Source organism: Armigeres subalbatus, chromosome 2, assembly GCF_024139115.2.
Source record: "Armigeres subalbatus isolate Guangzhou_Male chromosome 2, GZ_Asu_2, whole genome shotgun sequence".
Classification (NCBI taxonomy): Eukaryota; Metazoa; Arthropoda; class Insecta; order Diptera; family Culicidae; genus Armigeres; species Armigeres subalbatus.
In genome coordinates this window covers 39,333,115-39,347,840 of record NC_085140.1, presented here as the reverse complement: position 1 = coordinate 39,347,840, position 14,726 = coordinate 39,333,115, and the positions used below count along the sequence as shown (strand labels likewise).

At 43.4% G+C, this 14,726-nt stretch overlaps 1 protein-coding gene across 2 annotated transcripts in view; it reads left to right on the top strand.

Moving 5' to 3' along the window:
• The window catches only part of LOC134218482 (protein bric-a-brac 2-like), a 111,817-nt gene that overhangs the window by 16,899 nt on the left and 80,192 nt on the right, over positions 1-14,726 (top strand). Inside the window, exon 2 of one of the 2 annotated variants that reach the window (XM_062697534.1) lies at positions 14,484-14,531. The exons of the other annotated variant lie outside the window; for it this stretch is intronic. The gene's annotated coding sequence lies outside the window, so the exon portion shown is untranslated. The remainder of the gene's footprint in view (positions 1-14,483; positions 14,532-14,726) is intronic. 2 annotated transcript variants of the gene reach the window in all.

Below are 14,726 nucleotides of genomic sequence, written 5' to 3'. Positions count from 1 at the left end.
ATTCATGACATTTTCCCGTGGAAATTCAAAAACAGTTTTCCTCGTAAAAATTGTTTCTCGAATAAATTTATATGAGAAATTTATTTATTTATTTATTTGCTTGATCACCTTCATCTGACCTACGTCTTAATGAAGTAAAAACTAAACCAATTAAATTACAAAAATATTCGGTACGATCATAAATCATGGAATCAGTCAAAATACAACGTCATTAAAAACAAACAAACAGCCAATAATTTTGTCCGAAGGATCGTTATACAAATAACACAAAACATTCATGATCAGTATACGGTAACCTAGCCTAGGTAACAAAGTCGAATGGCTGGAACCTTTCGTTGACCCTGGATACCATAAACCTAATGGAGTCATGTTGTCCATATCGGGTGTTGCGAGCGTCCGTCAGCAGGAAGTTTTGCCGTCTCAAGGACTCTCTCCGGGACATAAATATTCATCTCAGAGAGAATAGCTGGAGGGGCCCTCCTTAGCCGTGCGGTAAGACGCGCGGCTACAAAGCAAGACCATGCTGAGGGTGGCTGGGTTCGATTCCCGGTGCCGGTCTAGGCAATTTTCGGATTGGAAATTGTCTCGACTTCCCTGGGCATAAAAGTATCATCGTGTTAGCCTCATGATATACGAATGCAAAAATGGTAACCTGGCTTAGAAACCTCGCAGTTAATAACTGTGGAAGTGCTTAATGAACACTAAGCTGCGAGGCGGCTTTGTCCCAGTGTGGGGATGTCAATAAGAAGAAGAAGAAGAAGAATAGCTCGAGCTCACCTCTCAGCACTTTACCGATAAAAGCGGCTTGCTTTACAGATCTCCTGCTTTCCAGCGATGCCAGGCCAATTAAGTTGCATCGATGTTCATAAGGAGGAAGACGCACAGGATCACGTCAGGGAAGGTTCCGGAGTGCCAGTCGAACAAATTTTCTCTGAACAGCCTCAATACGGTCAATCCAATTCTTGTTGTATGGTCAATTCTTGTTGTATGGGCACCATACCAGTACAGAAGATTCCAAAATGGCACGTACTAAAGCACAGTAGAGTGATTTGAGGCAGAGAGGATCACGAAAACCATTGGATATCTTGAAGATAAAACCAAGCTGCTTGTGCGCCCTCGAAATCACATCTTCATAGTGAGACCGAAATGTCAGCTCCTTATCCATTATTACACCGAGATCCTTAACTTCAGTTTTTCGCTGAAGTACTTCGCCAGACAGAGAGTAGTCGAATATAATCGGGCGCCGCAATCTACAAAAAGTAATGGTGTTGCATTTTCCCACGCAGAGTTCCAAACCATTCCGTTTGCTCCAGCTCTCAAAAGAATCCAAGGTAGCCTGCAATTCCAGACAATCATCTCTGCTTGTAACGACCATGTACATTTTTACATCATCCGCATAAAACACTCGCATATAAACAATACAAACGCTGCATCGTTGAAAAGAAATGGTCCTAAATTATTCCCCTGTGGCACTCCTGAAGCAGTACGGAAGCAATCTGAATACTCCGAACCAATTCGCACTTTCATACGCCGGTCTGATAGGTATGATTTAAACCAGCTCACAAGTCCAGGTGACACTCCGAGTTTTCCAAGTTTGTGAAGGAGAATGCAGTGATTCACGCGATCAAACGCTGACTTAAAGTCTGCATATACCACGTCAACTTGTTTACCTGCATCCATTGAACGGATGCACAAAGCCGAGAACTCGACAAGGTTAGTAGTCACTGATAGTTTTGGAAAGAACTCATGTTGAGCAGTAGAGATGTAAGCCTACCAGGTACCGAAGAGAGCTTTGTTCATGATTATTTCGAAAACTTTTGAACAGGCGCTTAACGATGTTATACCCTATAGTTCGCAATGTTTTTTTTTCTACCCATTCAATCCATTTATCAACATCGTCGTACGGCGAGGGCTCATCGAAGTGATCAATGCTGCTTGCATGCTCCATTGTATCATCGATCTTCTCCGTACAATCGGACTTCTTTTTCGTTGGCGATGTGATCGTGCGGCTTACATTTGAATCGCAATGGCACATCTGTTTCCCTTCTTGTAGATTGGAGATAGGAATGACGTTTTCCACGCGATGGGAAAGGTCGCCCTCTGAATGGAACGGTTGAATAACTTCGCCAATGGTACAAGTAAAGCAGCAGAGCACTTTTTAATCAGAGACGATGGAATGCCATCCGGTCCGGGTGTTGTGGAGTACTTGAGCTTTCGGAGTGCCTGTAGTACTTGTTCTTCAGAAATTTCAAAAATTCCAAAATCGAAACGATCCAACGGAGTATCTCGGAGGGCTTCGTGTACTTGAGATGAACCGAGTACTGCATTCGTAAAAGCCTTCTTGAAATGCTGGGCAAATAGTATGCACTTTTCAGATGCCGTGTCTGCAGATAAGTCACTATAATGCATACTTGTGGGTAGCCCGTTTTCTTTGCGTTTCGTTTGGACGAGGGACCAAAACTTTTTAGGATGTAATCGCACACTCCTCTGCGTACGATCAATACACCTTGCATATGATAAACGGTTAAAACTAGTATATTTGTTGCTAGCCAATACAAAACAACGCTTGGAATGCGGAGTGCGATTATGTCTGTACTTCCGAAGGGCAAACTGCTTACATCTTTTCAGCTTACGGAGATATCTGTTTGTCCAAGGAGGTTTCAGCGGTGGTCGCTTGAGTGGTACATGGAGCTCAATCACACGCTGAATTTCGCGGTTGAATATTCCGATAATATCATCCAGATCCCGATCGGAATCTAGGAAGCGCCAATCAATTGATAATAGGACGGATGCTAGAAGATCATAATCGGCACGTAGAAAATCAAACTGAACCCTATCAAGAGATTGTTCAAATTGCAGTGGTAAATCCACTACTAAACCGACCTCAATTGATGGATGAGCGATATCGGCAACAACCAGATGTTCCACTGCTTCAGAAACGCAGCAGACTGGTAACATCCTGTCATTCACTAGGGCCAAATCGAGAGTCCTATTGTTAGTGTTCTGTATGGGGTTCACTTGTGTCAAACCATTGAAACAAAATCCATCGTAAAGTGCGTTCCCACATCGTGTCATCCTTTATTTACTAACATCAATCTTAAATCCACCATTCTCAGAACGTGTCCAATGCATTTCAGAATGGTTGTAGTCCCCCAGAGGAAGAACAAAATCGTTTTGGTTTAGTCCAGATAGAATGGATTCGACGTAGTCAACATGCTCTTGGATCATATTGAGATCATCTCTCCGATCAGGTGGCAGATACACCCAACCAGAGAATGCATGATTTTATGACAATCTTGCATGAATTCCATGCACAGATTGCATTAAGCTGAGGCCCATGCACAGATTGCATTAAGTCAATATAGCAAGCCATTGCATTAGGTCTCTGGTCACGAGAAAAAAGTGCTAGGTATGTGTTTGTGTCTACAAAGAATTTATTTTTAAACTTCCGTCGAGGAACGATGCTTTATACATACTTCGCCAAACTTATTTTGCTTACAAAAAATTTGGCCGAAGGCGTGAATTGAACTAAAGCCTTCCACCAAGCCTAGCATAATTCGTCTGACGCGCTAGCCATCTGGACTGTACACCACATGAAAAAAGCCGTGATAGAAGACTATTATAATCTCCGTTCTGTGCTATGTGAATGGGATAATTATCATATAATAACAAGTAGAAGGATAATAGAAATAGCAAAGGGTGATGATAGTGGAATTGGCACTATGCTTGTCTGCGTCCTTGTTTGCCATCAAGCTAGACGGAGTCGGGAAGATTGTGTGAGTCGAAGCTATACTGCTGTACACGGTGCATATATTTGTTGCTGGAGGAGCTAACGAGAGTCGTTTAGATGTATTGATCGAAACCAAATAAATAGATTTAATGCAACGAGTTGGGGTAACAAATATAACATTCTCTGAGCGATTTGCATGCGAGATTTGATACAAAACGCTTAATGCAAATAATGTCACAACTTTTTGTTTTGGGTGTAGAGAACTCCAACACTAACGAAACAGTCTGTCAGCTTTATTTTCACCCACAGTTGTTCCAGGCATCCGCTAACTGAAATCGGATCCGCACAGGAACGCAGAGCAGGCGAAACAGTAATAAGTACACCTCATCCTCTAATTTTCCTGCTGTTAAGCGCATTTCGATCAGTTCTGTACACCGTGAAAGAGTCGCCGAAAAGTTGTGTAGATAGAATGCAATCATCGAATCAAGTTTCGGTTAATACGATGACATCATATTTCGAATCTGAAGCTGCCAAAAAGAATGAGTCGATCTTAGTACGAAGAGCCCTCACATTTTGGTAATAAACTCGGATAGTGGGACAGTAGACATAATGCTGCGAATAGGTTGTTGGGAGCTGCTTGAACGCATAAAAGCACCAGCTCGAGGTGAACCTGAGGTCAACGCAGGTGCCAAAAAGGCCATGGTACTTGGCTGTGAAGCAGCTGGACAACTGAAAACAGGTTACTTATCAGGAGGTGGCCTGTTCGCATTGAGATCGTATTTGCCTAAGAATGGCTGAATGGTCCCTTCACCTGCCTCAAACACAGGGCCGGTACGGCTGATGTACACAGGCTGGACTGGCTCGAATGTGATGAGCGGACAGGGACCTTCCACAAAGCTGGAGGCAAGTGTGTATCCCGGGGTCCGATGAAGAGGATTTCCAAGTGGGTGAGACATCGCTGCACACTGGCTGGAAGCATGAGGTTTTTCGGTAGATGGCCTGAGAATGGCTGTTGGAAGGTCTCTTCACCTGCCTTAAACACACAAATTCATAAAACTGTTCCGGGGAAATTTGAAGCAAAATCCCAGCCGAATAGAGAATAAGTGATTATAAAAATGTACATGGTAACATATTTAGAATGTCTGAGGTAACAAATCCAGAAATACTTTTGCAAAACTAACTGATGATTCAATATAATAAAATCAATCGTGGCACTACCTATGCAAACAAATAATGCATGATTCATTTGTAGTTTTTTTGTAAACAATTCAAAGAGAACTATCAAAAATATGCCTTTTCCTATTTACCATGGTAATGCCTGTTGAATATTAAATTGTATTGCCTTTCCCGTGCAAAGAAGTTTACCAAATGGCTGTAGGTACTCAATAGGGATGAATGACCTTATGGATTAACATCCCTCAAAAAGCAAAAACAAAACTCGAAAATTCCGTATACCAAACCGGGATCTAAATCCAGCCAACTTCAGCATGGGAATAGTCTCTTCTATATATTCTTAGCAGAGAGCAAGGTGGATCGAACAGGTGGTAGATGATTTGCTGACTGTGCAGACTGTGTGGTTGGCGACGTGCAGTCATGGATCGAACTTTTATGCATTGCACAGGCCACTCCGGCCTTAGTATAAAAATGAATAAGAATGTTCGTCTTCTAAGTTGGCAGTTCGGAGTTCGTGAACCACTTTCACAGCTATCAACTGCAAGGTTTCTAAGACAAGTTTTCATTTTCGCATTCGCCACCTACATCATGAGGCTAACAGGATCATATATCCCCATCCCCATCCCCAATTCGAGAACATTTCCAAACCGATTTTTTTTACCTCAAGACCTGGAATGTAACTCAGCATAATCTTCATTTGTAGCCGTGCTTTTAGGCTATAATATGGGCCTTAATATGTCCCATGCGCTTTAATTTAAAACTGTCTAAAGTTCCATCCCATGAAGAACAAAGCAATGGAAAATAATTTGATTTGTTTCGTATTTTTATGATTTTTTTCAGTAGTGAACTTGCATGTAAGCAAAAAGAAGCGAAATTGTTCCCCACTACGCCATTCGATTATACTACAAGAGGAAGGTACTACCCTTAGTAGGTGAATCAATTTGTTTTTTATTATTCCAAACAGCACTGCTGTTTGCATTCCAATTCCTCTCTCAATCCAGACTTATTGTCCTGCACTCCTGTAGAATGACTTGCCAGCAATTCAATGGAGAGAGGACAGTGACAGTCATTTACAGCAGTTTATGTCACCAATAAAATGATATTGAATCACCGTTAATAATACAATATATTAAGCCGAATGTGGATTGTGTGCCCCTTTTTCAGACTTTCTTTAGTGGCGATTCCTGCGGTTTGTCGCAGCATGAATGAGCAAATGTATCGATACTTTTCTGAGTATTAAATATGCATTTTAATTAATTTCCTTGTGGAGGCAGATTTCACCGAGCTGGGGACCATTTTGGGAATAAGAAATTAGTTGCTATGTCAGTGAGGTTCAGAATCGACGATTCATAAAACTAATTTTCTAACAAACGGTCATCATTCTCCCATAAACATGCTATGCAGGACTACAAGTCGGCTCCAGATGTGCGATTGCCGGTCGCCTGATTCTGTTGCAATCACGACGACGACGGCGCCAAACAGTGCATTGAGTGTGTCTGTTGCGCGCCAAAGGGAGAACGCGTTATGATGAGATCTGCGTCTGGGGAGATGGATGTTTGGATAACTGCTGCTACTGGTTCCGTTGCAAGTGCTTCCAACAAATTGTAGTGTTAAGTATCCGTCAGTCATTCAGAAAATATTCGAAAAATGTTTCCTCTTCAACGGGTCATTCCGGGGTGCGGAAGCTTCTTCGGCGACGAAGCATTGGGTACGTTATCGGTGCAAGTCAAAATTTAATATAACAAAATTTTTGGAGGAATTTTTAAAAAGGAATTCAAAATACTTTCAAAATTGGTTGATTTGAATCACTTTTTAAAATGAAATTCATACTTCAACATCATTAATAAAATTAAACGAACATACTACTCAGATAGAAATAAACGAAAACTTCGCAAATGATCCTGCACTGTAAAGACCCCTGCTCTAGAACAAATCGTTATCGTCAGTCGGTTGGACGTCACTTCTCGTCGTCGTCGCCGTCGTCATCGTCGTCGGATAGGTACCACGTTCCTGATGGTCGTCAAGCTTTTTGAAGTGCGCCTATGCGTATGCAAGTGAGCCTGCCCGTTCACATCACGCGCCCAAACGGCACCAGACGGGACAAAAGAATTTTCTGCAAGGTGACACATATGTTACCATCAACATATCGCTCGCTGTCGCCATCGTTTTCGTCACTTTTTCTCGCTAGGTACCCACGTCAAAAACAGACTAGTTTAGGGCCTCTTCCATACGTCTTCGTTCATATTGGGCTAGTTAAGACCGAGCCGCGAACAAGGGATAACCAGTGAGTGGTATTCCGAATAATAGATTGAAATTGAAACGAGGGCTCAAAACTCAGTTCGGCAGCAATAGATTAAATGTAATTGAATCAACATTTTCCATCGTGATGCATATATATTTTTATTTTATTTCATTTTATTTATTTTTACACAACCCTAGTCACTGAAAGCGCCACTTCCCCGTTCGGATAAAAGGGTTATTATTTCCTAGCTTTTCCGGTATGATAAGCGCTTTCTGTCCCATCACCTTCCATGAAGAAATGTCAGAACGCTTGTCATGACTGAAGATAAAAAAAGGGAGTGCCAGAATTCTGGATGCATTATTTGATTGTACCAAGTGCGTCCGAGCCATGCTTCTTTCCCGTGGAACGTTGAACCATCATCGTGTGAGGATACGTTGCGCTGCTTGTGATTGATTCCCTTCTTGGAGATGGACAGTGCATTCCATTAAATAACCGGAAACGGTGACTTTTGGCGTTGATTTGAGAATTGTTCTAATTCTTCTTGTTGAACGTGATGTTTAATTGGAAATGCCACGATATAAGAATAGGATGGTTGGTTATTTGCCATGCAATGAGCATTGCGGATTTTTTTTTCTCAAAAAAATTACTGTTAGCGGAAAACCTATGGGTGCAAAAAGTTTATATGTTTGCTCCAAAACATATTTTTCATAGGAAGCCCAAAAACCCAGTGTATATAAACGATGGACGCAGGCTTCAACAAAATGTGTTTGAAGAGGAACCCTGTCCTATTATTTCCAATTAAAATTGACCAGAGCGGACTATGGACTCAAAAGTTATGACCAAAAGCAAAACTTGCCTAAAAATCTCTCTCTTTTTACTATCCATGATTACATAGTTGACGTAACGATAATTGCACTTTCGCGTGTATTTCGGATGATTTAAGGACAAACATCGCAAATTTAATACATTTCAACTCATAAAAAATTAAATGAAGTTTGATACGTGTAATTTGTCGATGTTTCAGCGATTGAGTTATCCCAGGAAACGTTTAGTAAGTCAAATTCGCAACTTTGAAATCATGGGCGATTTAGATACTCGAATCTAACCAGTTTTATCAAAACAAGTTTCATTCGGTGGAGGACTTAGAGTTGCAAAATACTGATTTGAAAGATCTACTTTCTGGGAGATTGCTCAGCCGTGTTGTCAGATTAAATTTTAGTCTGGATTATCGTCATATTCCGTGAGACTGCACAATGTCAGTATTCCGGAAATTAAACAGAAGGAAGTTTCGTTGACGAAGGAATCTTGATGGCGCTTATCAATACACCTAGCCTACACCTAGGAAAATTTTACATCTCCCAATTCCAGTTCGAAACAGCTGCACGATCGGTCGTGCTTTTCGCTCGCGCATTTTTTCCTGTTCCTGTGTTTTTTGCTCGTTCATTCGTTTCTCGTTTTCGCCTCGTCGCGTTGGCGTTATTGCCTCCCGGACCCGTCATGGGAGACTCGGTAGCCGACTCGGTCGCGGGAAAGGTGCCGAAGCGCACGGTACTTGGAGGCGCTGGTAACCCCTCCAACCAACTATTGCAGAGCAACGTGTACTCGTCGTTCCCACTTGACGACTCCGGCAATCCACCGAAGAATCGCAAGAAGCAGTAGTCGCAACTGCCACAAACTCAACCAGTGCGGAGGGAGAAGTGCGCACCAGTTTTCATCAGAGGCAACCCGCCGGAACTGCGACCAAAGCTCCGGGAATTGATCGCTGAAGGTCTAAACTGCACATTCCGGCTCTGCAGTGAAGGGGTTAAGGTGATTCCCACCAACATGGACCATCACAAGTCAGTCGTTGAGTTCCTCGAGGTCCACAGATATGAGTTCTACACTCATGACCTCCCCGGCACGAAGCTGCTCAAGGCTTTGCTGCGAGGGCTCCATGAAATGGAGGAAAATGAGCTCATCCAGGAGTTGGAAGGCAGCGGACTCAAGCCTGTCGCGGTACACAAAATTGGTCGTCACGACAAGACGAGAAGGTATCGCGACCTGCTTTATCTGGTCCATCTGAAGCATGGTTCTACCACCTTCAAGGACCTGAAGCTGGTTGAGATAATCAACCATACCGTCGTTGACTGGGAGCGATATCGCCCAGTGCACCGCGACGTCACGCAGTGCACCAACTTCTTCAACTTCGGGCACGGAACCAGGACGTGCCGCATGCAGTCGCGTTGCAAGTGTGGCGAACCCAATCCGACCGAAGAGTGCGACAAAATGGAGGTCGCCGATCCGAACTGCGTCAACTGCGGCGACAAACCAAGGGCTGTCCGAAACGGGCGGAGTTCCTGGAAATCCGGAAGAAGGCATCCACCAGGACCCTCCCGAAGAAAAACCGTGTTCCTGCAATCAACGAGGTGAACTATCCGGCGATCGCAGCTCCCCGTCGAGCGATCCCAATCCTCCCACCAGAACAACCGCACAAGCGACTGGCAACAGCAGCTGCATTTGTTCAAGCTCCAGCACTACTAGCGCCATCCTCCAGCGGGACCGGGCCTCCTCCTGGATTCCGTCGGCAGCTGGTGAACAAAACTGTCCCACCGGAAGATTCTGCTCCGCTCTACACCCCGAAGCAACTGATGCCGATCTTCACGCAGCTCGCCACTCGACTGCGCGAATGAAAAACACGTTTCGACCAGGTCTTCACTCTTGGCATGTTCATCATTGAAAATGGCTGCTAGGGTGGGTCTGGTCAATTGGAATGCTTGCTCGCTCAAGAGCAAAACCATCGAACTGGAGGATTTCCTGGAGGAAACTCACCTAAATTCGGAGGTGAAAGTCACCATTCCGGACTTTCGCATCGTGCGACTCGACCAGCCGACCAGGGGAGGTGGTGTGGCCATCGCTCATTGCTACGAGGCCATCGGTGTCGAAGTTACCACTTCTGTTGGCACAATCACGCTCATTGCGGCGTACTGCCCAACCCAAGCCAAAGCAAGCGATGGATCATCGGCCGCCCTTCGGAGGGAGATCGTCAAGCTAACGCGGAGACAAGGTCAATACATCATTGCCGGCGACCCGAATGCCAAACATCAAGCCTGGGGCAACAGTCGCGGCAATCGAAACGGCACCATCTGGAGCAACGACATGGAAGAAGGCCACTACACGATCCTGAGCTCGGATTCCCCCACTTGGTTGAGTCGGTACCCAAGTAACATTTTAAGTTTTATAACGCTCTTGAAGACCATAATTAACTCTACAAGAGTGTTATAAAAGCAGCAAAAATGGGCGTCCATTCGACAATCGACTTGTACATCACCAACATAAACGACCACATTTCCCAGCCGATCGTCTACCAGGAGCTCAGCTCGGATCACTATCCGGTGGTGGCGGAAGAATCGGCATCAGCAGTCCCGAAGAAATTAGCACCGAGTGAACTTGGGAGCGTTTAAAACAGTGTGTTGACTTGAACTTCGACTACGAGGCGCGGGCGGAAACGCCTGAAGCAATCAATCAGCAGTTGAGTTCCATTGAGGAGTCGATCTCGGTGGCCCGGGAGCAACATGTACCAACGGCGCGGCAGATGAGCAATACCCTGACCATTGATACTCTCACCAAAGATTTGATCCGTTTGCAAAATGGCACTCGCAGGCAGTACCAACGAAATGGTATGCCTGCGCTAAGGACGCGCTGTAATCGCTTGACAAAAATCACCCAGACCAGAATGGTGTACCTGGTGGTTTCTCTAATAAGATCTTCCAGTCTGTGCTATGCCGTTCTGGAAATTGACCAACAGTCTCGACCCATTCCACCTTTGATCTCGTTGGACAACAATGGCTCTACGGATCGCTTGATAAATCCTGCAGAGAAGGTCGCCGAAATAGGTCGTCACTTCGTCAGCTCAGCTTGGCCAGAACATCGTCAGTCCTTATGAAGCAGCATCAAAATTTTCCCTCGAAAAACCAACAGTTTTTAGAAAACTCGGCTACCCATATTTTGCTTCTTGGATTTTGTTGTATTTTTTTAAAGCCGGAAACTCATTTTAGTTAATACTAAGATATATTTATTTGTATTGCATATTTGCATATTAAGCTTAAAACCCTCGAATAAGTATACAAAAAAAATTAGGTGATTGTGAAGTGGGTCTCCAGTTAGCCTTGCGAACTAAGACGTAGGGCTGCCAAACTGCCAAGATGGCGAGTTCGATTCTCGGTCCGGTCTAGGATTTTTTCGGTTGGGAACGTTCTCGATTCCCTGGGCATATGTATCCATTGTAATTGCCACACAAGATATTCATGCAATGGCGGGAATAGAAAAGCTTTCAATTGAAAACTGAGGAAATGCTAATAGAATACTTAGTTGAAAAACAGGCCAAGTTCCAGCTGGAATGTAGAGTCATAGAAAAAGAAGAAGAAAGTGCCCAAAGTTAGTGTCAGCTACGTCTACACATTTGCTTTCGATACGTTGGACAAATAGAAATCTTGCTTCAATCCTAAAAGACTGCGTACTGCGTAGCCATTCTTAAGTTGAATTGAAAGCACAAATGTATTGTAAGAGAATCGCAAAAATTAATAGTTGCACAATATCCTCTCATGTTAATTTTAGACTCTTCGTAATAGCAAAGCTGTGGTTCTATTCCTTAACATTGGCCTAAAGGCAGCATCCCTCGACGACGACCGACTTTTTCCGCAACGAAGAACTCAAATCCTTGTGCTCTATCTCCTCCCGGTATTCGCTTAGTCAGCCACCCGAACTAGCCACCGTAATTGGATTTCAATGAAAAATTGCAGTTTAATATTATTACTGGTTGTTGTCGATAGAATATTCAAAAGTCCTGTGTTGCCTTTCCTTTCACGGCGTGGACGGCGTAACGGTGCTGACCGCTGCTGCTGGGTGGGCTGCACCATCATTGACCGACTACACGTAGGCAGCCCACTCTGCTGCGCGCCGTGTGGGTCTCAGGGAGAGATGTTTATTGAATTTCGCCGTCATGTGCGACCGATGTGCAATTTCCTTTGCCTTTGTATGACTTTATCTTCGATGACGACGTCGTCGTCGTCGCTCGGTCCAGTTGGCCCGGCCCAAGTTTTGGACGTCATCGTCTCCATCCTCCTTTCACCGTCCAGTCAACAACACAGTTGCACAAGAATCTGTAGTTTCAATTGGTTCTGAAAATTGTAAATTTTCCATTCCAAATGGAAGAAATTGCTGTTCGGTCAGTCAGTGCGATTCGATTCGATCGCCGGAAGAGAACGTCCTCGCGTCCTTGTCGTTGTCGGCGGTGACGAGCCAGGTTCCTTTTTACACCACTAACTGTCTCGCGCTGCCAATGGCCGGTAGGGTGGGAGATTTCGTTGGAAGGATGGGAGCTGGACGCTGAGAAAAAAGCTTCGTTTGACTAATTTGTTTCGTGAAATGCTGTGCGCACGTTTGCATTCGGTCGATGCGGATTGGGAGGAACGGGTAGGAGTGGGTTTGGTTGGAGCTAAATAAATTATAAGCTACAACGGTCGTATTTTTTTGCCACACTCAAGTCACACACGCCGAACGTCGGTACTGCCTGGAGAAACTGTGAGTAGGAATGCGATTTTGTTATGCATGTGTCCAGCAAAATGTGTGTATGTTTGTGTGCACTGGGTAGAGGATATTTGTGGCTGCCATTGAAGAACACAGAAAAACAAGGACGGCAAACTAAATTTTTTAAACTTGCATACTCTTATTGCTGAATTTTTAAAATTTAATTTTCATATTGACGTAATTTTATCTCGCTTGTATTTATTCCCACGGGGGTCTGTCTTTCGTTCGGACTTGAGATTTGTTGCAATATCCACCTGAATGATTTTTTCTGTCGAATGCTTAATGCTGCTTCAATGGCGGTATTATTTTCGGACGTTGAATTGCTCATATTGGTTTATTAGAATCTCCCATACACTAGACTCGTTGGTTACAATTGTATTTTGAACTTCAATGGCAGTAATAAGCGCTGCGTTCATAATAATGATAATAAATGCTTCTCTACCATAATTTTAAACTATAGTATAATCGTTTCTGTATGAGACTTCATAAGTTAATTCAAAAAAATCAGTTTGAGTAGTTAGAATTTAGATTCATATTTAGATTGCTATGTCAAACACATACCTTAGAAGCGTGACGCTAATAGTAACCATTGGAGTAAGACTTCGTATCGCATTTCTGGACTTCCCAGTGGCTTTCATCGTCATGAGCTATCAAATAACTACCCAACGTCATACCTCCTTCAACCAATCATTGTTCACCGTTGCAGTCCGACTTAAAACCCGGAGATGGAGTACGTCGGTTAAGCCTCGTTTTGCCCGTTCTGTTATTGTATTATATTTTAAAATAGAGAAAACGATTCGAACGTAAAAGAACGGCTGCAGGATCGGACTCGACCCAGCCTAGTCATGCCAAACCAAGCAAACGGTCGTCCCTCTCTCTTCGATGACGACGGATGCGAAAACGACGGCGACGGTGGATTGCAATTGAAATTGGAACTAGAAGGCCCCAGCAGCGGTTCTCGATTCGAAATTCGAGGATTTATTGTTTCGTATGTTTACCCTATTCCTGCCAACGATGACGACGACGCTTGCGACGAAACCTACCTCGCATCAGTCGCAACCAACCTATATGTGCTTGTACATCGATGCGATGATGTGTTGGGGGTTGTAGTGCGGTGGTTTTGAAATTCTAGTTTAGAGTTAGAGACGGAATCGAACTGTACGGCATGGGTTCTTCCGTGCTGACCAATTGGCATAGACGTGCGCAGATTTTAACTATTAAATACGTTTTGTGGGCAGATCTTTCCAAAAATGATGAGTGAATGTTTCTAATTTGAATATCTTGATACAGGGAAAATAAAATGAAGCATTTTCCTAGTTTCCAAAAAAAAAATCTCCCAATTTCTAAGGGAAGCAATCCGAATTTTTAGGAGATTTTTTTCGAATTTTCACAAGCAATGAATTTACATGTAGGGTAATTCGCCAAATGTTGAACGGCTAATTTCTTCGCCTATTATTGAACGCAAGTGCATTTCTTATGAGAGTTCAACAGTAGGCGACAAAATTAGCCGTTCAACTTTTGGCGGTTTCCCCTAATTAGAATTTTAAACACAAATGTTATTGATTGATTGCTTTTCCTTGCCTGTTTAGAGAGTCGAGAAATTTTCCCGCTGAATATATCGTAGGCCAGAGAAGGATTTCTGGGGATGGTTCCAGAATTCATTTTATATAATATTCCAATACGAATGCCAAACCTGTTTTTTTTTTTAATCTGTTGATAATATGCTTAATACCATACGACTAATTTTGTTTACTTATCTTTATTTGTTTTCAGGGCTTCCGAAGTTTGGATCTTTATTTGAACTGAAGACAGCTGATGCAGGTACGGTATCATGTTTTTCTCTTTCTCATTGCTGGTGGAAAGTTAATTGTAGCTCCAACTATTCGTAGTTCATGTTGGTAACCCATTTTACTGATCTAACCTTCAAGGATCAGAACAGACACAGCTTTGCAAACTTTGAAGACTTGTCTTTGAAGTCTTTTAACATAATCATTCAACCTGTCGTTATGCAGGCTT